This window comes from Symphalangus syndactylus, chromosome 15 (assembly GCF_028878055.3).
Source record: "Symphalangus syndactylus isolate Jambi chromosome 15, NHGRI_mSymSyn1-v2.1_pri, whole genome shotgun sequence".
Lineage (NCBI taxonomy): Eukaryota > Metazoa > Chordata > Mammalia > Primates > Hylobatidae > Symphalangus > Symphalangus syndactylus.
The window spans coordinates 71,039,712-71,063,343 of record NC_072437.2 but is presented as its reverse complement, the minus strand read 5'-3'; the positions used below and the strand labels follow the sequence as shown (position 1 = coordinate 71,063,343).

At 39.8% G+C, this 23,632-nt stretch overlaps 3 pseudogenes; 2 read left to right on the top strand and 1 right to left on the bottom strand.

The window, feature by feature from the left end:
* Positions 1–495: 495 nt before the first annotated feature.
* On the bottom strand, positions 496–1,742 carry LOC129463460 (inositol polyphosphate multikinase-like; annotated as a pseudogene).
* Positions 1,743–2,486: 744 nt separating this feature from the next.
* Positions 2,487–14,816, top strand: LOC129463968 (dnaJ homolog subfamily B member 14-like; annotated as a pseudogene).
* A 5,252-nt stretch (positions 14,817–20,068) lies between these two features.
* On the top strand, positions 20,069–20,971 carry LOC129464160 (Rieske domain-containing protein-like; annotated as a pseudogene).
* The last annotated feature ends 2,661 nt before the right edge of the window (positions 20,972–23,632 follow it).

Sequence of the window (23,632 nt, the reverse complement as noted above, 5' to 3'; positions counted from 1 at the left end):
TAAACACTACTTATTTCTGAAGTAGAGTTTTCTCTAGTTTTAGTAACTTCATACATAGCAATACTAAGAACAACAACCTGTGCTTTCGAGATTTTGGTAGGTGTTCTAATAATGTAATATTTTAGATATGGCTCATTGTCAAGGTTGGGTGGACAGAGATTTCATGAATTGGCTACAGAAAGCTAACTAAACACTTAATGACTGAATAATGGTTTGCATTTTGCTTGAGCCAAAAAAGATGTTTAAGCCATGTACCACCACATTCCCTGCTTAACATTCCTAAGTTTCTTTATTCTTCATAACTTTCTAATGAACAAATAATTAGTTTTCCTGAGAAAGATTATAAAAAAGTTAACCTTTCTTCCAAAAGTATAAAGACAAATAAAATGTTGACTCACAATACAAATTTTTTACATAGCATTAAACGTGCAGAGATATTGACTGCTCCTCTTCTTTATGATTGGCCCACCACTTAAAAAGACTGCAACAGAGGATTCAGTTGTCTAAAATACTTCGAAGTACAGAAATTAAATGCTTTAGCCCGTAAATATATCCCTCATCTATTGTGTTGCTAGGGAACACATGAGCAAACTCTATCATTCACACTTATACTTCAGCAATCTCTTGGCAACCAGTGGGAAGATGGTAGAAAAGTTTTTCCAGTTGGGAAAGTACATTTCCATTTAAATGTTCCTGTGACATGCTTTTCCACCCATTGTCTTGCTCCAGATTTTCAACTTCCATCGAAGTCTGACTGTGATGGTTTTTGTATACATCTTCCTGTGACAAGCATACACCTTGGACAAGCTTTTGCCCACTTAAGCCTCTATTTTTCCATTCGCTGTGGAGCTTAACACATGAAAGTTATTATTGTACTCTAGTACCTTTGTGTCTGACAGTTGTCCTTTGGACAAAAACTTTTCTGCCAAAGTTCTGTCATTCAGTTTTGTAGTGGTTGGCTGAGATGAACTTTCATAAACCAGTAGTAATGAACTTGCATAAAAGTTAAGCTGCTTCTGGTTTTCAAACCACTGCAGAATTTTCTCAATCTTCTGAATACTAGCAGCAACAGCATCTTTTTCTTAAGCAGTACCCATTATGAAAAAATCCGGAGACTGCATCCTTTATAGTTTCTTTTGTTAAGCTTCTTCCACAATGCTGGTTTTGTACATCACAGCTATCGGAATGAACATGATAAACCCTCATGCCAAGCACCAACAACCCAGTCTCTTCCGTTAATGGGTACTTGCTGACCTGTTGCTGAATCTTCTCAGATGAGGCAAAAGGATCATAGCTTTTTTGCCCTATCTTTGTATCCATTATACAGGGCTTATTAAATTTATGGGTCACATCTTCCGGTTTTAGGTATACATGGTTTGGTGCAGTGGGAGGTGACCAGATGCCGTATTTTGGCAAATATTTTCGTAGCTCTAGAAGAACACCATCAGAACAGTCAGCAGCGTAAACCATATTATAGAATTCCAGCTCTCCTGGGCCCCTTGGAGGTGGTTGTAACTGTTTCAAAACTGTGCCATCTGGGTGTTGCAGTGTACCCACTCTGTCTTTCCCGTTCACATGTGCGGCCACCTGATGCGAGAGGAGCACTTAGCCGTTGAGGAAGCGGAGTCTGCCGCCCGCCGGCTGCGGGGTGCCCTCAGGGGTGGCCTCCATCGCCGGTGGGGCCCGCATTTTCGGGGGGCCGGCGCCTCGACCCGAAGGGAGGATGGTGGCTGTGTTGCCATAACCGAGAGCAGAAGCCGTAGCAGTATAGAGAGCAGGAAAAAAAATAGGGCGAGGGAGGGGGCGCCGGAGAACCCGAGGGTCGCTCAGGCTCGGGCACGAGGAAGCCCGGGGCTTCCCGCGGCTGGTGCCCGCTGAGGCCCCGGGAGGGGGCCCGTGATGACCGGGGGCGTCTGCCCAACTCTCGGCGGACCGCGGCCCCAGGCTCCGGCTCTTCTGCAGCCGCAGCCGCAGGCCCCGGCGCTGCCCAGTAGACAGACTAAGCAGGACTCTCTTAATGTCCATTAAGTCTTTTGGTTCTTATTTTACAGGATATGTCAATTAGACTGCAGTTAAGGAGGGACCTCTGAGAGTTTCTTCCTTCTGGCAGCTATGATGTAGTCATATCAGGCAGGCAGACTAATCATTGTGTCATTAATTTGATGGCCAAATGCTTAGGTTCCTGAGTATAACGGAAAACAAATAGTGGCAGCTATCTCTTAATGTAATGTATAAAAGAACTTAAACCTTTGTCTTTATGTATGGACAGATGTCATACAGGATTTAAAAAAAAAAAAACAATTACTTCAGATGCTGGTAAAGCATTGGGCTCACATCCCAACTGAAGTTAACTCTACAGTGAGACAATGTGGGTTATGGGAAGCTTTGTGGTACACTAAAACGTGTATGAGTGACCACTACACATTTGACCTTAGTATAGAGGACCCGACAATTTGGGGTACAACGTATGTATTTTTATTTTTCGCAGGCAATTAGCACTCAACAACAACAGCATGTGTGGTGGATTAAAAGACACTGGGCAACAAGATGAAAGAGAGCTCTTTGTGAAATAGGTATGGGTATAGGCATGGTAAGACAAGCAAAGTTTTCCTTCAGTATAAAGGACATTCAAAAGAAAAAGATCAATAGCAAAAATAGACAAGTTGGAAGAAATTATGTTCAAACAATAAAGAACAGAATCTATTGATGCTGCTATGATGTGAATGCTTGTCCCCTCAGAAACTCCTATTGAAACTTGATCCCCAATGTGGCAATATTGAGAGAAGGGGCCTTTAGGACATGATTGAGTCATGAAGGCTCTGCCTTCATGAGTGAATTCATTCATTCGTAGATTAATAGGTTAGGCCAGGTGTGATGACTCATGGTGGATGGCTTCCAGCACTCTGGCAGGCAAGGCGGGAGGATCACTCGAAGCTAGGAGTTCAAGACCAGCCTGGGCAACAAAGCTAGACCCCACCTCTACAAAAACATACAAACATAAGCCAGGCCTGGTGGTATGTACCTGTAGTCCCAGCTACTGGGGTGGCTGAAACAGGAATATTGCTTGAGCCCAGGAGTTCAAGGTTGCAGTAAGCTATGATTGCACCACTGCACTCCAAGCTGGGTGACAGAGCAAGACCCCATCTCTAAACAAACCAACATAGGTTAATAGGCTACTGGATTAATGGACTGTCATGGGAGAGGGACTGGTGGCTTTATAAGAAGAGGAAGAGAAACTTGAGCTAGCAGGTTAGCACACTCAGCCACCTCACTATGTGATGCCTGCCTTGGGACTCTGCAGAGAGTTCCCAGCAGCAGGAAAGCTCTCACCAGATGCAGCCACTCAACCTTGAACTTCTGGGACTCCAGAACTGTAAGAAATAAATTTGTTCGCTTTATAAATTACCCAGCCTCAGATTTCAGTTATAGCAACACAAAACAGACTAGGACAGATGCCCTAGTAAATCAGGTCATAGAAACCCAATCTACCATATTAGAAAATGACAAAACACAAAAAACTCCTTATCGGAAAAGAGCACGCAAGCTAGTCCAACAAAGCCTTCAAATCATGTTTCTTGAAATGGAGGTCAAATGAGTCATAGGCAGTGACCTACCATTTTAGTTACAGCAGAAGCTCTAGAAGTACACTTCTGAAAAACACGTGGTCTCCTGAACTTATGAAAATTTTCTTGAGGCAAAGGTAATTTATATCAATGTTCCCTAAATGCTCTTATTCCAAGAATAAACCAAGACATGACATATTGTGTAAAGAATATAATAAACGACACATGTATACTTCTTGTGGAATCAAGGAGAGCTTTTTTACATATGTAACACCAGATGGGAACCCGTATCTGTGCAAACATACTGACAGAGGCTAAGAGATTAGCTTTGTACCAGTTAGCCTGAAATCTAGAAGTAACAGAATCATAAGACACTGGTAACAATCCCAGCTCATAATAATATCTAGTATATGGGTAATGTCCAAATCTACTAACATGATTTTAATAATGCTATAATGCTCACCCAATTATTTTCTAACAATACAAAAGTATAGCATAAGGCTGGGCGAGATGGCTCACACCTGTAATCCCAGCACTTTGGGAGGCCAAGGCAGGCTGATCACGAGGTCAGGAGTTCGAGACCATCCTGGCTAACACAGTGAAACCCTGTCTCTACTAAAAAAATACAAAAAATTAGCCAGGCCTGGTGGCATGTGACTGTAGTCCCAGCTACTCGGGAGGCTGAGGCAGGAGAATGGTGTAAACCCAGGAGGCGGAGCTTGCAGTGAGCTGAGATCACGTCACTGCCCTCCAGCCTGGGCGACAGAGCGAGCGAGACTCCATCTCAAATAAATAAATTAATAAATAATAGCATAATAGGCTGGGCGCTGTGGCTCAAAGCTGTAATCCCAGCACTTTGGGAGGCTGAGGATGGTGGATCACAATGTCAGCAGTTCGAAACCAGCCTGGCCAACATGGTGAAACCCCGTCTCTACTAAAAATATAAAAATTAGCTGGGCGTGGTGGCGCTCGCCTGTAGTGCCAGCTACTCGGGAGGCTGAGGCAGAAGAATTGCTTGAACCCAGGAGGTGGAGGTAGCAGTGAGCTGAGATCATGCCACTGCACTCCAGCCAGGGCAACAGAGAAAGACTCCGTCTCAAAAAATATATATAACATAATAATACTCCAATATGGTGTAAAACTGGGATTATTGGTAGAATTTGGCTATCTTATATAAATGCATCAATTGATAGTACTAATGTTGAGCAAATATACTGAGAAATTGAGTTAAAACTTCCTTGGATTGTAATATCAATAGAGACACTAATTGGCTTGACGAAGAATGAGATTTAATTAATCAATTAATCAGTATAGTAGGTGTTTCTGCAGAGTTTTCTCGTAAAGTAAGATAGCCATAGATAAGTAAAAATCAATAATTAAGTTTATATAACAGTAAAAAGAAATATGTTGTGGAACATTGAATTTAACAGATCATTTCTTTAAGTCCGTCCCCCTTCCTCACTAACTTCTACAAATGATGCCTGTGTTTGCATTACCATTCCTGTTTTACCCTATAAATAAATGGTACACTACATGTAGATTTAATAGTATTATAAATAATTTCTTTGTAAGGTGAACCTAAGGGTCAGAGGTAAACTGCAAGGAATAAAATAACTCAGCAGGTCTGTTTTATCATGTTTGCTTCTTTCTGTAGCCAATGTAATGCCTCCTGGCTAAGTGCTGAGAACCAAGTCCTGGCATGTGCACATGGTAACTGGTTAATGATATTATTCTGTATGCCCAAAGCAGTGGTCAGGATGCATCAGACTGTCAGCATTATGTAAGGTAAACCTGAAGGTTCATGATGTGATCCTGATGCGTGGTTTGGGACACTATTGCTGGTCATGTAACCATGTGACCAGTATGGATCACAAGGCTCAAGTGAGCTTCCCAAAGTTGAGACATCTTGGACATGACTTTTCTGTTTGCAGCTGGAACCCTCATATGCTGGTCCGTGCAAGCCTCATATGTTGAGTCGCATAATTTCTCCAGTGAATCACCAAATTTCTGAGTAGTTAGTTATATGACTTCCCTAAACAATCAAAGGATCTGCATCAAACCTACAAAGTCTTTCACTAAATTCCCTCAATGTTTCTGAGCCAGCACCATAGCTGTGGATGTCTCCGTGGTATTAACATATAACCCAAAGTACATTCCTAAAGAAAGTAGCCATTTTTATCTTTTTCAGCAAGATACAGTTGAATCTATCTAATGTCACCATTGCCACTACAAGTAAACTATCATTAAAAATCTTTGCTATTTTAGCCAAAAATAAAATAGATGAGATGAAATATTTTTTCAAATAGTTATTTGCCATTTTTGTTCACATTTTGCTAAACTGTATGATTTTTGTTCTTTATCTTAGCAGTACTTTTTTATATATTTAAACACATTCAATATTTTGCCTGTCATCTTAGTTGCAAATAATTTCCTAGCTTCCTAGATCAGAAATTTTGCTACAACAAATATAATCTTTTACTCCAATAATATGTTTTACTTGGTTATTATTAACATATAAAAGGCAAGGTATTGTCTTTATGTACTTATTTAGAAATTATATTAAAGTTTTTGATGGATTCAAATGGATTCTCAGCAAATTCTAACAGTTGTTTCCCAGGCAGTACTCAGTAAAGTTTAAAATGATCATTTCTCCCTTATTCATGTCCACGTTAAATAATAATTATTCCTAACTTTAAAAGTGTCTGCTAGTGTTTCTTATTTAAAAATGTTATCAGGTTTAAAATTGAGATGTTATAAAGAATATCTAGGTCAGGTGCGGTGGCTCATGCCTGTAATCCCAGCACTTTGGGAGGTCGAGGCAGGCAGATCACGAGGTCAGAAGTTCAAGACCAGCCTGGCCAACATGGTGAACCCCGTCTCTACTAAAAATACAAAAATTAGCCGGGCATGGTGACGGGAGCCTGTAATCCCAAAAAAAGAATATATGATAGGTTTGATTTAATGACTTCAGAAGATATTTACGTAGTGATGCACTATTTCTCATTTGACAGTTGGTGTGAAATCCCGAAAGGCTGTTCTCAGTCGCACAGTAGTGCAGGACTGTAAGAAGAATAATCCATGCTGAAATCATGCAAACCAACCTTTTTTTTTTTGAGACAGAGTCTCGCTCTGTCGCCCAGGCTGGAGTGCAGTGAGGCAATCTCGGCTCACTGCAAGCTCTGCCTGCCAGGTTCATGCCATTCTCTTGCCTCAACCTCCCGAGTAGCTGGGACCACAGGCGCCCGCCACCATGCCAGGCTAATTTTTTTATATTTTTAGTAGAGACTGGGTTTCACCGTGTTAGCCAGGATGGTCTTGATCTCTTGACCTCGTGATCCGCCCGCCTCCACCTCCCAAAGTGCTGGGATTACAGGCGTGAGCCACCGCGCCCAGCCGCAAGCCAATCTTAATAACTAATGGGAAAATTATGATTATTCTAGGGCCTTAAAACTTTTGTGAATATATTGAAAAGAATCTGTTACTGTCAGCTACTAACACACATTACTAAAGCTAAGTTTATTTAGTACACTGTAATTTAAAAATTGGAAACATTGAGGATTGAAGTGTTTCATTGCTTTATTTAAAACTTCCAAAGAAAAGTTTGAAAGGTGTTTGCCTTCCTCTCCTCCTCATATAACTTTTGCTATAGAGTGCTCATCTTTTCTATGCCTTGGTTCATTGTCACGCTCCACGCTCCTTTCTTTTTTTTTTTTTTTTTTTTTGAGACGGAGTCTCGCTCTGTCGCCCAGGCTGGAGAGCAGTGGCGCAATCTCGGCTCACTGCAAGCTCCGCCTCCCGGGTTCACGCCATTCTCCTGCCTCAGCCTCTCCGAGTAGCTGGGACTACAGGCACCCGCCACCACGCCCGGCTAATTTTTTGTATTTTTAGTAGAGACGGGGTTTCACTGTGGTCCCGATCTCCTGACCTCGTGATCCGCCCGCCTCGGCCTCCCAAAGTGCTGGGATTACTAGCGTGAGCCACCGTGCCCGGCCTCCACGCTCCTTTCTAAGTCCGGATCAGATGCTCACATTTAATCCTTCGCATCTTTGGTCATGCAGTATTTCTGAAAGCCCTGTAATGTGAAGCGATGTTTTGCCAATGTCACTTACTCTGGGACATCTTTGTCCTTTCTATCATAACCGCTTTCCTCCTTTGCATTGATAAGCTCACCTTCACTAAGTTCCTCTGGCTGCATATCTAGTGTCAGTAGTGTCAGCCCCCTGGTCAGTTGTTTCTTCTGTAACTCCATTTACTTTTGTTTCAACTTTTTCTTCCAGCATTATCTCTTTTCATTTCATTTTACTTTTATCTTCACTATTCAACTCTCTTTTCCCATTATCCACTTACTTTTACATTCAGAGAGCAGATTCTTTTGACTCGACAGAGCCTCACTCTGCTGCCTAGACTGGAGTGCAATGGCACGATCTCGGCTCACTGCAACCTCCGTCTCCCAAGTTCAAGTGATCCTCCTGCCTCAGCCTCCAGAGTAGCTGGGAATACAGGCACACGCTGCCACGTCCAGCTAATTTTTTACATTTTAGTAGAGAGGGGGTTTCACCATGTTGGCCAGGCTGGTCTCGAACTCCTGAGATCAGGCGATCCACCCTCGGCCTGCCAAAGTACTAGGATTACTACAGCCGTGAGCCATCGTGCCCAGCCTTTTTCATTGTTTATTCAGCAATTTTTCATATTTATAAGTAATACCAGGCACTGCTTTTTTCAGTAGCTTGTTTTTTCTACTTTCATGTGCCATTGATGTTAGAAAACTTGATGAAATGGAACAGAGGAGCTTCATGCTTTCTACATTTCTGAACAACAAGTCGTACATCTGGGAAATAACTTTTTTTTTTTGGCGGGGCGGGTGGAGACAGGGTACGGAGTTTCACTCTTGTCGCCCAGGCTGGAGTGAAATGGCTCAATCTAAGCTCACTGCAACCGCCACCTGCCGGGTTCAAGCAATTATCCTGCCTCAGCCTCCCAAGGAGCTGGGATTATAGGCGCCCGCCACCACACCCAGCTAATTTTTGTATTTTTAGTAGAGACAGGGTTTCACCATGTTGGCCAGGCTGGTCTCCAACTCCTGACCTCAGGTGACCCGCCCACCTCGGCCTCTCAAAGTGCTGGGATTACAGGCGTGAGCCCGCATGCCCGGCTTGGAAATAACTTTTTTTCTTTAAGTGTTTTAAAATGAACTCACATGATCCTTTTTACTAGTAGGTGCTGGATTGCCTAGCTTCCTTTAGCTGTTGTTAACATTATCGCCCTTGATTTCTTTCAGTTAACATTTGCTTGGTCATTGCTATTGATTGCATTCTTATTATTATGCTTCATGTTTGTTGTAAAGAGCATATACTTGAATTCTGTGTGCGTATGGGTGTTTGTGTTTTAATTCTATCTGAGTCTTTTCAGGATGACTCTTTCAATTTGATCTTGCTTATGTTATTTTCTCTTATGATTTCTAAATTTACGTTTCCTTTCTAGTCTATTTTATTTTCTTCCTGAATGATATTGTTTGCTAATTTTTTCAATCATGTGGATGATATATAACCTGCTATAAACCCAATAATGGTTCTCCTGCCATTTAAAAAGACATTTGTAAACTGCTTTCCTGTGTGTTAGTTTAATTTTTTCATCTTTCATTTTGGTATTAAAAGTTGACAAAGCATTAAACAAAATGTGAGCAAATATGTAAGGGCAAATAATCTCAAAATATAGGAGCTATAGTTTGGTAGTCATATAAAAAAGGCTGCCAGATTTAGATAAGATCATGTAATTATTTTCCATTTGAATGGTTTCTGTAGTTAGGTGTCTCATTTTCCTGTCTTACTTAAAATAAGGGGAAAGAAATGCAACAGCAGTAGTTGATCATAAAGATTCATGATCTTTTCAAAGACATCAACTCCCTACAAAACAGAAAAAAGGAGTCTACAGAGGCTGTCTTTGCAAATAATTATCTTTGTGCAGACGTTGCTGTACTTAGACGTACTCCTTTTCATCAGTAGTTTCCAATTTACTACAGGGAAGTTGTCTTTCCAGAATCTTTTGCATTTCTTTATTTCTTCATTTCCTTTTTTCCTTTCTTCTCTTCTTTTTTTTTTTTCTTTTTGGTATAGCGTATTAAATCTAGAAGGTATCTCAGAGAATATCTAGTTTAACCCCTTAGAAAGTCGATGTGACTTGTCAAAGTCACTGACATTCAGTAACAGAAGTAGCATTTGAGCATTGGTGTCCAGTTTTCCCGCACATCAGTCCTGTGCTCTTCCCATCATAGATCCTTGTCTTCCGTGTCTTTTGTGTTTTGTTTCTTTCGTACTCAGAATAAATAACACAGTATTTTGCCATTTAATTGTCTGGATCGCCTCAACACAGTTCTAGGGGCTCCTAATCTGAATGGCTTCATTCCACAGACTATGAAAATAAACCAAACACACACAGACACACAGTGAGGTGCTGAGAGTCAGAGGTTGCATGGGCACTAACTACACTGGAGTGACACCGCAGGCATTTCCTTTCTGATCACTCAGCCCATAGTGTGATAACCAATAAATACGAGCAAAACCAGTATAACTGAGATTGGCAAGAAGCCTCCTGGACTCCAAAAGTGTGACTTTAAAGACAGAAAATACATTATTTTCCCAATGGCTAGTAATATTCAGATATTTTTATGAGCCATCAGAGGTACCTTTGTAGGAGTCCTTTAGAAAATCTTTCAGGCTAACATTATTTTGTATAAACCAACACTGATAGATAATCAAAGTCAAAAAGGGAGGAACACACGTTCCTATCTATGGTTTCATTGATCTCATCTTACCTCTGTCCTTCACCAGTCTAAGTGATCATTTCTGCAGACTGACATGTCCATCACCAAGGCAGTTTCTGTAGTTTGACATATGACCCACTGAAGCAAAAATGCCCCAGCGTATACTCCAAGTGAAAACAGATAGTGAATAAATAACGTGGATTCCAAAGCAAGTAGCATGAAGTGTTGAAAAGTTCTCTGTGCCAATTCTTTGACTTTTCTCTAAATTCTGAAGAAGTTCTAAGTTAACAATTCATGATTATCCATGAAATGAATTAATCTGAACCCTGTTGACTTTTGTCTGATATAACTGTGCTTTAATTCTTGTTTTAATTAACCTGTAGATGAAGAACACATACCAGCTCTAAGCTCATTTCCCAAATGAAACATTGTTTGAGCTGGTATGTGTTAATTTCCCAAATAAAACATTGTTGTTTCACTCTTTGAGATGTCAAATTAAATTGGTTACAAGAAAAAATTCTAACTTTGATCATTCCTCTATGCCAGCCAGGAACATTTTTATTATAGAAAATCTGCATATGCAGTGAAGATGTTGCTTTCTCACTGATACAAGGGCGGAGCAGTCATAATCCTTTCTGATGAAACACAGATGGTCTCTGCAGAGCCCCCATTCATCTTTCTGCAACAGTGTTGCGATTATTCAGCTACCTTCTCCTGTCACCTTCTTTGAGAAAGATCATCCACTCCAAATACTCTTGCTCCCTTTTGTTGACACATATTCAGAGCCACATATGTGACATCTTGGATAAATACACCCATCTTAGGAAAAAATTTTAACAGGAGTATGCAGTAGTTAGATCTCCTAGAAAAACTTTTTGTTTTGAGTTCCGTTTATTTCTGTCTTGAAAATAAAAACTATGTACTTCCAAAACAGTTGAGAATATAGAAAAGCATAGTGGCAGGTAGTAAGTCACTTACAATCCCATCAAAAGGGGTGAATATTATTAATATTTTTACATATTTTCTTTCAGTCTTCTTTTCATTCATACATGTCTATTTATTAAACTTCAGCATTCTTTTTTGAATAATTTATGGATAATTTGCCATATCCTTGTGTATATTTCTGAAATACAATGTTTAATTGCTAATAATACTCTACTATATACTTAGCCAATCCTTACTGGTTTATGTTTTTCATTTTTAAGTTTTAAAAGTAATATTCTGATTAACAATGTTGTGTATAAGTATTTCTCTATGTTTATGATTAAGTTCTTGAAATAAATTCCTGGAATTACAATTAAGTCAAGTAATTAAATGTTCTCAAGACAGCATAATATAAGAACCTGTATTTTCCAAATACTCACCAGTAAAAGCTATTTTAATAAGTTCAATTTGTTTGACATTCCATTCAATATTAAAGGATCGACTTTCAAATATCTATTGTCCACATTTTTTTTTTTTTTTTTTTTTTTTTTTTTTGAGACGGAGTCTTGCTCTGTTGCCCAGGCTGGAGGGCAGTGGCGCGATCTCAGCTCATTGCAAGCTCTGCCTCCCAGGTTCACGCCATTCTCCTGCCTCAGCCTCCCGAGCAGCTAGGATTACAGGAGCCAGCCACCACGCCCGGCTAATTTTTTTGTATTTTCAGTAGAGACGGGGTTTTGCCTTGTTAGCCAGGATGGTATCGATCTCCTGACCTCCTGATCCGCCAGCCTCGGCCTCTCAAAGTGCTGGGATTACAGGCATGAGCCACTGCGCCCGGCTGTGGACATCTTTTAATATGCTCATATTTATATAACGTGTTGTGCCAAAGCATACATTATATTTATAAGGATTAAATGAAATATATGAATGATCACTGGCACTGGGATGACACACTCCCTTGCCTAGCTGTTGCCTGGGACTTCCAGCCTTATCTTATTTCTCCTACTACCATATTGTTCTTAAATATCCCCAGACCCGTTGTCTGTGATTGTCAGATGGCCCTGACATCGTGTTTGCTTTGATTCAAGTAGCTCAGCCTTATACTGAGAGAAAGGCATGTTTCATTCTGCAAAACACTGTTTGCAGAATCATAACTCATAATTAAAGATAAGGAATGGCCGGGTGTGGCTCACGCCTGTAATCCCAGCACATTGGGAAGCCGAGATGGGAAGATCACAAGGTCAGGAGATCGAGACCATCCTGGCTAACACGGTGAAACCCCTTCTCTACTAAAAATACAAAAAATTAGCCTTGCGTGGTGGCGGGCGCCTGTAGTCCCAGCTACTCGGGAGGCTGAGCAAGGAGAATGGCGTGAACCCGGGAGGCGGAGCTTGCAGTGAGCCAAGATGGCGCCGCTGCTCTGCAGCCTGGGGGACAGAGCAAGAATCCGACCATAAATAAATAAATAAATAAATAAATAAATAAATAAATAAATAAAAATGGTGAAATTGCAAAGCATGTCAGATTGATTTCTTTGATTATGTGTTCATCACAGGTGAAACTGGCCTATTTCAGTATTCCGAACAGAATGTTAATTCTGGTATAAATCTGAGAAAATAGGCCCAAAACAAGCTAAAGAGTTTTATGCTGGTCTTTGTGTGTTGTTAGTGAGTGTTCTCCTTTCCACGTTCTAATTTGTTTCTGACAGTGTTTACGGACAGATGTTATAAAATTACTGGCATTGCTGCTTCAACCTTGTGCTTCACATTCTGTAAAACTGGCCAAAATAAGGATTTCCTTCTTCTTTATTCCCTGATACGCTACATTCCAAAATTAGGTGCAACGAAAAGCCTCAACTGAAAGGAAATCTAAACAGGGTTTGTTTGCATTTGTCAAGTTGTGTCTGAAAAACGAATGTGGTGAGCTGAAAAAAAATGCATGAAATAAAAAATGCATGAAATAACTGCGTTCTTAAATTATCAGACTCCTCCCTGAGAGGACTAATACAGATGGTGTGTTCATTTGTGTTGCTGTAAAGGAATAGATGAAACTAGGTAGTTTATAAAGGAAAGGAGTTTATTTGGCTCATGGTTCTGCCGGCTGTACAAGCATAGCACCAGCGTCTGTTCATCTGCTGAGGGCCTTGGGGAACTTACAATCATGGCTGAAGGTGAAGGGGAGCTGGCATGTCACACGGCATGAGACGAAGCAAGAGAGAGATAGAGAGAGAGAAATAGGAGGTGCCAGGCTCTGTTAAACAACTAGATTTTGTGTGAACTCATAGAGCAGGAAGTCACTCATTACCGTGAGAACACCGCCAAGCCATTCATGAGCGATATGCCCCTGTGACCCAAACACCCCCCACACGCTCATCTCCAACATTGGAGGTCCCATTTCAACATGGAGTTTGGAGGGGACAAACATCCATACCGTATCAAAGACAAAGGTGAACACAACTTGAAAAATACTCAGATTTGCAGTAAATGAGGAAGTCTAGATTTTCAAAAAGAAAGAATAAAATTCTGATTCTCGTCTTTTTTAGTCTACTCTAAACCACAGTAATTCATATTATTGAGCTGCGCTGCCGGAGGAAACGGAAGAAGGAGCAAGCTATGGAGGGGAACGGGGATGAGGCTGAGAAATGTGTCGAGATCGCCCAGGAGGCCCTGAATGCCGGCAACCGCGAGAAGGCCCAGTTTTTCCTGCAGAAGGCCGAGAAGCTCTACCTACTGCTCTGGGCCCGCGCATAAAGAAATGTAAAAATTACTATGAAGTACCTGGAGTTACGAAAGATGCCGGTGATGAAGATTTGAAAAAAGCTTATAGAAAGCTTGAAGTTTCATCCAGACAAAAACAATGCACCTGGAGCAACAGGTGCTTTTAAAAGGATTGGAAATGCTTATGCTGTTTTAAGTAATCCAGAAAGCGAAAACGGTATGACCTCACAGGCAATGAAGAGCAAGCATGTAACCACCAAAACAATGGCAGATTTAATTTCCATAGAGGTTGTGAAGCTGATATAACTCCAGAAGACTCGTTTAATATATTTTTGGGGGTGGATTTCCTTCAGGTAGTGTACTTTCTTTTTCAAATGGACGAGCTGGTTATAGCCAACAACATCAGCATCGACATAGGGGACATGAAAGAGAAGAGGAAAGAGGAGATAGAGGTTTTTCTGTGTTTATCCAGCTGATGCCCATAATTGTATTAATTCTCGTGTCATTATTAAGCCAATTGATGGTCTCTAATCCTCCTTACCCCTTATATCCCAGATCTAGAACAGGTCAAACTACTAAAATGCAGACATAAACTTGGGTGTTGTTTATTACATCAACAAGGACTTTAAAAATGAATATAAAGGAATGTTATTACAAAAGGTAGAAAAGAGTGTGGAAGAAGATTATGTGACTAATATTCGAAAGAATCGCTGGAAAGAAAGACAACAAAAAGCAGATATGCAATATGCAGCAAAAGTATACTGTGATTATCGACTCTGAAGGAAGGCAGACGCCTTGAGCGTGGACAACTGTAAAGAATTAGAGAGGTTTACCAGTCTTTATAAAGGAGGATGAACTGGAATTTTTATTTATACCTTTTAGCGTACTCTATTTTTTTCTGTAAGTAAGTTTAGTTTCATCATGAGAGATGAAGGAAAAGATTTGAAACTGAACAGTTGGTTCCTGAAATCTTAGACTGTTTGTGACCTACTGGCTCCTTTAAATAGTAACTGAAAACTAAAATGGAATATTTTAGTTATGCTTCTACAATTATTTTCATTTCAAAAATTTATATAATTCCTACTAAAATGTCTTGAGAAAGGATTACCACACCTGTAGCAATTTCCAGTTTTAGTGATTCTCCATTTTTTCCCTTGTTATGTAAATATTTATGGAATAATTTTGTGTGCATATAGGTTACTGTTTTTTATTTAAGTTCTTTTAGTGTTTAGCTCCATGAGACACTTCAGTTTAAATTGATGGAATAAATGTTATATGACACATTTACATTTTCTTTATCAAGGTGTCAAATATGTGGAGTTTAAACAATGAAACTTCTTCAAAAAGAAAAAACAAAAACTTTAACTTTGTGTAAAATCTTACAGTATTATCAGCCTAGAGAAAATTGATATTTTTAATATTGTCGTTATATTCCAAAATATATATTGAGATAAATGAACTGGTGTAGAATATCAGTTTGCTATTTAGTTGTATGAATTACTATACATATATATGCATAGAAATGAAATGCTATACTGGTAGATTTTAAAGAAAAATATGGGCTGGGTGCAGTGGCTCACACCTGTAATCCCAGCACTTTGGGAGGTTGAGGTGGGCAGATCACAAGGTCAGGAGATCGAGACCATCCTGGCTAACACAGTGAAACCCCGTCTCTACTAAAAATACAAAAAAATTAGCCAGGCGTGGTGGCGGGCGCCTGTAGTCCCAGTTACTCAGGAGGCTGAGGCAGGAGAATGGCATGAACCCGGGAGGCGGAGCTTGCAGTGAGCCGAGATCGCACCACTGCACTCCAGCCTGGGCAACAGAGCGAGACTCCTCTCAAAAAAAAAAGAAAAAGAAAAAGAAAAAAGAAAGAAAATATAAGGAAATGGCTATAAATATTAAACTAAAAGGGTCTTCAACAGTAAGGTGCAGTTATATCATTTACAATTCCAATAATTAAAAGGCCACCAAACTGTGATGTATATGTCCTTGAAGGCTGCTAAAATTTATGAAGAGGACTCACATTTCCCTCATAGAAATTTGCAGTTTCTTGCTGATCATTTAAGCAGCATCCAAAGAAGTTCTTCAACAAGTAAGTAATAAGAAATATGAGTACAGAAATGTAGCTTTGTGCCTTTTAACCCTATTGCCAACTCCTAAACATGGAAGTAGATTACAGTATACTTATCTGATCAGAGCATGATCTGTTTGGCCACATGCAACTGTGAGCAGAAATAAAGCAGCAGGTAGAATAGTAACTTAAAGCAAGTCATCCTTTCAAAATTCTGAGCTAAAATCTATTCACCACTGAGTAATTGAATTAATCCTATAGGGATAAGCTCCTTGCAAGTAAATCTATAATATGAATTAGAAAAAAAAAAAAAAACAGCTGGAAATTGAAGTTTTTGGTTCCTGTATACTGGATATGAAACTATTTGATTTCTAGTCTCCTGTGTTTAACAGTTGTAATATTTTAATGATTTTGCTTCATACCCGGTTAATGGAACATAAATATATCTTTGGTACTTCTTTGTGAGTGAGAGAATGCTAGATAGGGTGGCTTTGTTCTTTGTTTAAATTTTTTTTCTGAATGTAGTTAATTTATGGCATCTGTTGAATAAAACTGCTAAAATGACCTCTTAAAAATGTTCTGTTGTATCCCCTTTCCCAGGTGAATCAATAGAAATTTCTGATTGAATTAGTAGGTTAAACTAAACAACATACTGTCATAGGAAAAGTGGACAGCTTAATTAACTTGGTCTTAGAAATGTTACCTTAAAAAAAAAAAGCAGTGCTTAAGAGAAAATACAATTTTAAATATTTTGTTGAGCCTGTAGAGTAAGTTTTTTAAAAAATAAGTTGGTAGCATTTTAATTAACTTTGAAAGTTCATATGCAGCAGAAAATTTATAAAAACTTGAATGAAAAAAAATTCATCTATTTATTTTTCTAATTTTAATGGCAAATTTACACTCTTAAGGCTGATACTTCTGTGAACTTACCTCCTTGTTGACTGATTCTTTTTCCCTTAATCCCAGCTTTAAGGGGATAGGTGAAGTTATTATACAAAGTTAAGCGATACCATAAAGTGTATATTATAAAGTCATACATGGCTTTTGGACAGTATTATATATCGGTTGCATTGCTGCATTCCATTAAATTTCATAAAATGCTAGGGAAAATGTGTTTGATAAAATTTTCTGCGGTGAGAAATGGCAGACTGTGTGCCTGACAATTTAAGCCACATGTGAAGTCTGCAAGAAAAGATTCAGTCCTTAATGTTACCTATATCATGGTGTAAAAGCTCAACAAGTGTCTTATAATTTGGAGTTAATTGTATAAAGTAAGAAGAGTTTAGATATCTTGAGAGAAATGATTTTCATGTTTGCTGCTTTTTTGTAATAAAAATCCCAACACTTTGCCATCTTATTTTTAGCTACACGAACTTTGCAATTTCATTGGCTCATTCTAATGACCACCTAAAAGTCCTCAGTCTTTGAATATTGCTTTATTAGCTCCTCTAACTGGTATTCTAACAGTTTAGCAGCAGTTATATTTACTAATGCTTTACATTGTTACTCCTTTTTACGTGAACACACACAAATATACCCACGCATATACACACAAACATTATTGTCCTCGTGAGGGTTTGGGGAAAGGAAAATAGTATATTTCTCCTCTTCTTTTGATTCCTTAGTTCCCAAATAGACTGGTGTTAGTCATTTAGTCATTTGTAAATTTCAGAATGTAGTTTGATTAAATGTGAATTAAATTCTCAACATTGAAAAACGTCAAGTTAGATTCATCTAATAAGTGAAAATTATATATTTTGTAAACAGATTACATTTGAACGCCTAAATAAGTATTTGTTTCATAATCATTATATGCTTGTTTATGATTTACAAAGACTCGGTAGAGAAAAGTACGTCCTTAAGGCATATATACGCCAATGCATTAAACTACTCAGATTTTGTGTCACCTCAGGTGTTCATAGGAACAGGAATGTGGAATACTAGCTTTTTACTTTAATTATACATTTATGCTTAATTTTTCTTCCAGTTAAATCTTTAATTACACTAGTATGTAAAGTAGTTACTGTGAAAAATTATTTTTTGATTTCCCTTCTGTTGATCTGTAATTTTTTTTTTTTTTTTTTTGAGCCAGAGTCTCGCTGTGTCGCCCAGGCTGGAGTGCAGTGGCGCGATCTCGGCTCACTACAAGCTCCGCCTCCCGGGTTCACGCCATTCTCCTGCCTCAGCCTCCCGAGTAGCTGGGACTACTGGCGCCCGCCACCACGCCCGGCTAATTTTTTGTATTTTTAGTAGAGACGGGGTTTCACTGTGTTAGCCAGGATGGTCTCGATCTCCTGACCTTGTGATCCGCCCGCCTCGGCCTCCCAGAGTGCTGCGTGAGACACCGCGCCCGTCCTGTTTTTCCCTTTTTTTAAAACACACTTTACTTTTACTTCCAGGTGAGTATTTTTAATACTGTTATATTTTTGTAAAATATTATAAAAATACTGTAATATTTTTGTAAAATATTTTGTAAAAATATCTGTAATATTTTTAAATGTAGCTATTTAACACATATGACATGCTAATGTTACTTAATGGATTCCTATGTATTTCATTAAAAAAATAAACCTCGGCCTAGTCCAGGCGTCGCGCGTGGCTAGAGCTCTGGCTCGCTGCAGTAGTGTCACGCGGAGGCGTAGCGAGGATTCAGGGACAGTAAGTTCTGTTCTTGCCGAGCAGGGGGCCGGCTTGCGGGACCAGCTGCTTCTGGCCAGGCGCGGGCGTGGACTCAGCGTTCTGGGTGGCTGCAAAGCCTGAGGCCCTCCTGGGTTTCGGTTCAGCGTTAGTTAACAGTTAACCCTCCAGGGCAGGCTTCTGCCCAGGCACAGGAGAGCCACTGAGCTTGTTCCCCTTGAAACTTGGGCCACACCTGAAACCTGCCACTCAGGGTGGTACGCGGGTCGTTTCTAACAAGCTTTCATGGCATTTGTGCGCTTCCGCAGCCCTGGCCGTCCTGGAGATACTCGTTCCCTGGAGTCCGTAGTTGAGAATTTACAGCACCTGGACAGCCACATGCAGTCTCAGAACTGCAGGCCGTTTTTACCCAAATGTTAAACATAGCTTGAAATTAGGCAGGATAACTGCCAGAGCTGGATGGACCTTAGAGGTGCCAGCTAACGCGCTGCGAGCGTTTTCTGCGGTTAGGCCTGCTCTAAACATTTGACATGTGTTAAAGCATTTATGTGCTTTACCCACACCCCTATGTGGCGCGCCCTTCTTACAGTAAAAGAAACTGCAGCACAGCGAAATTAAGCAACTTGCCCCAAATCACGCAGAACTGGGATGCAAACTCAGGTCTAGCTCACTCGTGATCACAGTTCAACATCAGACGATGGTGCCGATTTCCAGAGCAGCTATGTGACTTTATATAAAATTACTGGGCAAGCGTTCAATTGTAAACATTCGTGAACATAGCTGTTGCACATTAGCGTTCCTATTTTTTTTTAAATTCAAGACCATCTTTGGTGACATATATAAATATCAATACTATATATATCACCAATATGCAGCTTTGCTTTGCTACAAGGTTTTTGTGTCTTCGAGATAGTTTACTTGCAAGCCACATGTTTTTATAAATCCGTGGGTGCTACCTGAATGAAACTAATGCCTACCCCTTGGCGGTTTTGTGAAGACTAATGAACTATTATATTCAAAGGGTCCAAGCAGTAGGCACTTACTGAAGGACAGCTAGCTTTATCTATTATTATTCTGCCATTCAGAGAGATACCAAAACTACTCTAAGGCATTTCTTTTCCCTGCACCTAAAAGCAAGGGTGTCATACTTGAGATAAGCATTCTGATAATGTGTAGGAAAAGTTTCCAGACTTAGTAAAAGCACCTTAGTCATGGCTCAAGAGGAGTGACAAATTACCCTCTATTGCAGTTGAAGGAGAATATAAGATAGAGGAGAAAGCGGTAAATGAATTTCATTTGATTAGCAATAGATTGGACACTCTACTGGTCTTGCCTCTCTACAACCTCTCTTCCACCTGACCTCTAAATGTTGAAGTGCTTCAGGAATTGTCTTAGACCTTCTTCCTTATCTACACTTCCTCTCCAACATGAATCTTGATGGCTCTGCACAAGATCCTGAAAAGAGGGAATATTCTTCTGTCTGTGTGGGCAGAGAAGATGACATTAAAAAATCTGAAAGAATGGCCGGGTGCAGTGGCTCACGCCTGTAATCCCAGCACTTTGGGAGGCCGAGGTGGGTGGATCATGAGGTCAGGAGTTTGAGACCATCCTGGCTAACACAGTGAAACCCCGTCTCTACTAAAAATACAAAAACAAAATTAGCCGGGCGTGGTAGCGGGCGCCTGTAGTCCCAGCTACTCCGGAGGCTGAGGCAGGAGAATGGCATGAACCCGGGAGGCAGAGCTTGCAGTGACCCGAGATCGCACCACTGCACTCCAGTCTGGGCGACAGGGCAAGACTCCATCTCAAAAAAAAAAAAAAAAAAAAAAAAAAAAAAAGAAGCTGTTGTCCATGATAGAGAAGTGGTCATTTTCTTCCACAAGGGAGAATATCATGCTATGGATATTCGCTGTTACCACTCAGGAGGACCTTTACATTTGGGAAATATAGAGGATTTTGATAAACGACTGTGTGTGGTTTGCCCCTGGCATAAACACAAAATTACTTTGGCAACAGGAGGTCTGTACCGGTCTATAAACTCTAAAGATCCATCAGCAAAACCCAAGTAGTGCTCCAAAGGAATAAAGCAAAGGATTCATGCAGTGACGGTAGACAATGGGAATATTTATGTGACTCTTTCTTTTTTTTTTTTTTTGAGACGGAGTCTTGCTCTGTCACCCAGGCTGGAGTGCAATGGCGCGATTTCGGCTCTTATGTGACTCTTTCTAATGAAACTTTTAAGTGTGACTCTAATTTTTATGCCACTGGAGACTTCAAAGTAATTAAGAGTTCTTCCTGATAAAAAATATATAGCAATGAAAAATATTGTGTGTGCTTGAAAACATTTTTAGAATAACTTTGCTTCAGTTTTAAAGGTGATGAAATGTTTCAACATAGGCACAACTATTTAAAAATCATATAAATTTGAGAGGTTTAAGAGCACACATTCTTAGTATGATATAAGGGTTATCATCAGGAACAATAGAATACATTTTATCGAATCCTCTGGATTAATTAGAACCGGAAGTTTATAGATTTGGGATGTTCTGTTTAAGAAGGATGAAAATAAATTTGGAGTAAACAAAATAAATAATAGGTAAAAATTAAGGTTTAGTAAGAAAATTTTTTTAATTTAAAAAATTTAATTTTTAAAATAGGAAAAAAAATCCCTGTTTGATGTAGCAGACTTAATTCTGGAAAAGGTTTAATATATACAAAGTAAACGGACTATATAATGAACTTCCATCACTCAGCTTTAACAGTTATCAGCATTCTTCCATTCTTGTTTTATTTATACCTCTATGGATTCCTTACCTCTCCTATTTGATTGTTATTTTTACATGTTTAGGTAAAGTTTAAATACATTGAAATGTTCACATCTGAACTGTACAAGTTTCCCAAATAACATGGCAGACTTTTTATACTTAAAAAATGCCTCCAAAAATGAGATAAGTTTACCTGCTGAACTTGAAAATAAGAAACTTAACCACTGTGTTAGACATCAAACCTTGGCTTAGTTTCTCTATAATCAAGACAGATCGGGAAGTAAGGAAGCCACACACAGCTGCTGCCTGGCCATGAGAGACATAAAGATGTCACCTATTCAATGAGCCAATGTACTTTAACGCCTATGTGAAATTTTCAAATAAAGGTTTAAAAAAATTTTTTTTAATAAAAAATTAAAAATAAATCTCCCACCTGTGTTAAGACAGTTAAATATTTCTTGATGTTGGCTTGAGGACCAAGTGAGCCATCTTGCCAGTTGAGCAAGTTTTATGTCAGAGGACCAAATGGTTAAAAGAGGAGAATTTGCAGCCGGCCGCAGTGGCTCATGCCTGTAATCCCAGCACTTTTGGAGGCCGAGACAGGCAAACCACAATGTCAGGAGATCAAGACCATCCTAGCTAACATGGTGAAACCCTGTCTCTACTAAAAATACAAAGAATTAGCCAGGTGTGGTGGTGGGCGCCTGTAGTCCCAGCTACTCGGGAGGCTGAGGTGGGAGAATGGCGTGAACCTGGGAGGTGGAGTTTGCAGTGAGCCGAGATCGTGCCACTGTACTCCAGCCTGGGTGACAGAGTGCGACTCTGTCTCAAACAAACAAACAAAAAATTCTAATTTTTAGTTACAAAGAAAAAGGATAGAATGAAGCTTTCAAGGAATTCTTGCTCATCCCTTCAATAATTTGGCAGGCAACACAGTCCTCAGTCCTAGAATTCAGCTTCCTTTCTGGTTTTATTACTATTGAATAGATACTTTCATAAAACAGGAAACATTTTTCCTCAAAACATTAATTCAAAACATACTCCTTATATTAAGGATTATGGCACCACATTTTTTGTAAATTCCCTATATGTAACTTTTTCCTGTTGGTATGTGATTTTTTTTCATTTAATATGACTATCTGCTGGTGTTGGGGGCAATAGGTTTGTCAATATTCTGTGAATGTGTCCATGTATAGGTGTATATATATATATATTTTCCAGCTAATACCTCAAATGTGTGATTGTTTAATATATACCACAATATGTTTGCACAGAGCAGGGCTTCCATTAGCAGTGGATATTTTTATTTCTTTTTTTTTTTTTTTGAGACAGAGTCTTGCTCTGTCACCCAGGCTGGAGTGCAATGGTGTGATCTCGGCTCACTGCAAGCTCCACCCTCCCAGGTTCACACCATTCTCCTGCCTCAGCCTCCCGAGTAGCTGGACTAGAGGTGCCCGCCACCATGCCCAGCCAATTTTTTTGTATTTTTAGTAAAGACGGGGTTTCACCATGTTAGCCAGGATGGTCTCAATCTCCTGACCTCGTGATCCACCCGCCTCGGCCTCCCAAAGTGCCTGGAGTATAGGTGTGAGCCACTGCGCCCAGCTGAACATTTTCATACATCTATTTTGGTGCACAGATGTGTGGGGTTTTGTTGCAGGGTCATAGGATATGCATTCATTTACCTTTACTAGATACTGTAAAATGGTTATTCACAGTGATTGTACAGCAAAAATTTCCCCTCCTTACAATGTAAATGAGAATTCTAGAGTTCTATATCCTTGTTCAGATATGGTAATTTCTCCTATTTTTGATTAGCTCTAATAGTGAGTGCATGAAGTTGTATTAACTTGCTATACTATTGATCCTTAATGAAGCATGCCTCCTGGTATTTTGCCATGTGTATCCCTACCCACATTGACTCTGGTCTTGGCCATGTGATATAGATTTGGCCAGTGGGTGCTTAGCAAGTGTGATGCAGGAGAAGGATTTACAACCACTTATGAACACTGGGAACTCCTAATCTTAGAATGCTCCTTGTTGGAAATCAGCTTCCACACTGAGAGGAGCCCAGTAATCCACGTAGAGAGGTCTTCTGCGGGAGAACCAAAACTTCTGGTCATAGTCCCAGCTAAGCTTCCAGCCAACCATGAGCACTACTTGCTAGACACGTGAGTGAGGTCATTTTGGAAATT